Source organism: Diadema setosum, chromosome 17 (assembly GCF_964275005.1).
Source record: "Diadema setosum chromosome 17, eeDiaSeto1, whole genome shotgun sequence".
Taxonomy (NCBI): Eukaryota; Metazoa; Echinodermata; class Echinoidea; order Diadematoida; family Diadematidae; genus Diadema; species Diadema setosum.
Window position 1 is genome coordinate 33,977,557 of NC_092701.1, and position 2,971 is coordinate 33,980,527.

The window sequence follows — 2,971 nt, forward strand, 5'->3', positions numbered from 1 at the left end:
CGCCAGGATGGGAGTATCTGGGACGGCCTGGGAGAGACGATCAGAGGTGTGAAGGATATGGTGATTATCACGAAGGATATTGTGGAGAGAGGGTAGATTGGGATGGAAAGTGGTCACGAGTGGTATTCTGTCAGTGGTGTCCTGCTTGTTGGTTTTCGGTTTGAGAACTTCAGATCTGGGGAGAGAACGAACTTTGTTGATGGCTTGTTGAACTCTCCTGGTACCGTAGCCCCTGGCTGCGAGATGTCTCTTCAGGTTCCTGGCATGGAAAGAAAACTCAGAATCCTCAGAGCAGATACGGCGAAGTCTGAGGGCTTGACTGTAAGGGATACTGGTTTTGCAGTGGCGGGGATGGCAGCTGGCTGAGTGAAGGTACTGATGGGTGTCTGTGGGTTTAGTGTAGAGAGTGGTGGTGACATGGTTAGACTCCTTTCTAACGGTGACATCGAGGAAGTTGGTCTCTTCTTGGGAGAAGTCGGAAGTGAATTTGATGGTTCTGTGGAAAGAATTGATGTGGTCAATGAAAGTATGGAGGCTTTCTTCCTCCCTGGTCCAGATGAAGAAAACGTCATCGATGTAGCGCCACCAAATCCATGGACGACAGGGCGCTGAATCTAACATCTGCTGCTCTAGCTTGGTCATGAAGAGACAGGCGAAGGAAGGAGCCATCCGGGTACCCATTGCTGTGCCAGATACCTGTAGGTAGTGCTTGTCCATGAATGTGAAGTTGTTTTTCGTCAGTACATGTGACATGAGGGATTTGATGTGAGATATGGGGGGGGGGGGGTTGGAATGGCCGCTGCATGTCAAAGCCTCACAGGAGGCTAGAATACCTTCATCATGGGGAATATTGGTGTAGAGAGAGGAGACGTCGAAAGTACCGATGATTGCTGTCTCGGGTATCTGGTCCTTGATGTCATCGAGCTTCCTGAGAAAGTCTGGTGTGTCATGAATGTAGGAGGGTGCGAGTGAGACAAGAGGTTTAATGTGGTGATCAACAAAGAGGGAAATGTTCTCTGTTGGGGAACCATTTCCAGAGAGGATGGGACGACCAGGATTGCCAGGTTTGTGGATCTTGGGGAGGAGATAAAATCGGGCAGGTTTGGCATTAACGGGGGAGAGAAATTTGTGAGCCTTCTTGGTGAGGTGTTCATGTTCCTTCATGTCATCGAGTGTCGACTGGATCTGTTGGGAGAAATTATCTGTGGGATCAAAGTCAAGAAGTGTGTAGTGGGAAGGATTGCGGAGATGTTTCATGGCTTCATCGATGTACTGCTGGCGGTCCATTACTACAACAGCTGATCCTTTGTCTGCGGGCTTGATGATGATGTCCGACCTGTTTTTGAGAGATGAGAGAGCCTGGCGCTCTTCCTTTGGGAGATTGTCATGTGATGCAATGTCGAGGGTATCTGCGGAGTGGACTTGAGATGAGACAGCTTCGATGTACGTTTCCAGGGAGGGAACTCTATTCTTGGGGGGAATCCATGAGCTTTTTTGATGAAAGGGCTCAGGAGCAGAAGGGGGTTCATCGAGAAAAAACTCTTTGAGGCGTAACCTGCGGTAGAAAGAAGAGAGGTCTTGGCTGAGTGCTATCTGATCGACCTTGGGTGGAGTGGGGCAAAACTTGAGACCTTGGAGTGGGGCAAAACAAAAGACATCGCAGGGAAACATGCAATTTATGTTTAATCTAGAGGAGGATGCAATTATTTGCATTTTGTTAATTCTATCAGTACTTAAGCCATGGTTTGAATTATCTTATTTGAAGTATATCATTGACAGAATATTGGTTTGAAAAGCTTGTAAGTTTTTTTCTTTGTTTTGTAGGCCTATCCAAGCATTCTGAAAATTATGTTCTTTTTTCCACACATTGATGATCAGGGTAATATGAATCAATACAACATCAAAAAATTTGCATTGCATGTATTTGCAACGTCCCTAATGAAGGAAGTCCCGCAATATGTTGAACGGTACTTGGTGTATACAGTGCGTTATTATGCACTGCATGGCTTCTATCAGTAGAGGTTTGTTTTTTTTTTTTCATGTTCAGCACGTTTTGCATTTATTCCATAAGTGCCAGCCCATTCTATTGTTATTGCGAATATTTAGCTATCACATCAGGATCTGATTCCTCACCCCGCCCGTCCGCCCCCCCCCCCTACACTTTCTTCGAATTATCTGTTGTGTATATTGTGCGTATAAACTTGTCTTTGTTATATCATACTTTGAAATTGCAATTATCTGTATTACTGTTTATAAATCGTGTACCAGAAAAAAATGTTTTCCTGTAGAAAGGGAACCTCTCCCATAATGATTCTTTAAGGGAATGATGTTTGCGAGCAAGATAAATACTTACAAACAGAGTGTTGCTGTAAGCAGTTTCATCTCCTGTAGCTATTTGACATTGTTCATCTGCGTCATAGGTGTAACCCGAAAGGTCAACAATGCTGGATAGATTGCTTCCGGGTACGTCATCCAAACATGTCTGAGTGCTGGAAAGTGGAGAGGTTACATGAAGTACCAAAGTTTATTGATTTATCGCAGACAGATCCGAAGTCGATTCGAAGTCGATTCGTACCGTGGTAGATATGACGATATGACAAGACATTGAGTCCCATTTAAGAAAAACAAAAACAAAACAAAACCACATGGACCCACATTCTGTGGATACAAGTATTGTGGAAAATCTAAGGTAACGGAAGAAAAAAACAACAGAAGCACAAAACATGCTTTCTATAATAAGACGAAAGTGGTAAAAATCTCAAAGTCAGTGATGTCTTGACATGGTATGTCCTCGAAGATAGTATTTGCCATGTACTAAAGACCGGCTACAGAAATGCTAGTTAAACTGATCAGATGTTGGGAACAATAACACGCATAAATAATTATGTGTGACAACTTCAAACCTCATGAACTTCTAGTTACGAATGTATTCTTTTTCTTTTACCAATTAGTTTTTTTTTTCATAGTTTTA

The 2,971-nt window shown here is 43.6% G+C and overlaps 1 pseudogene; it reads right to left on the reverse strand.

Moving 5' to 3' along the window:
• Window positions 1-206: 206 nt before the first annotated feature.
• Window positions 207-1,535, reverse strand: LOC140241250 (uncharacterized; annotated as a pseudogene).
• Between the last annotated feature and the right edge of the window lie 1,436 nt (window positions 1,536-2,971).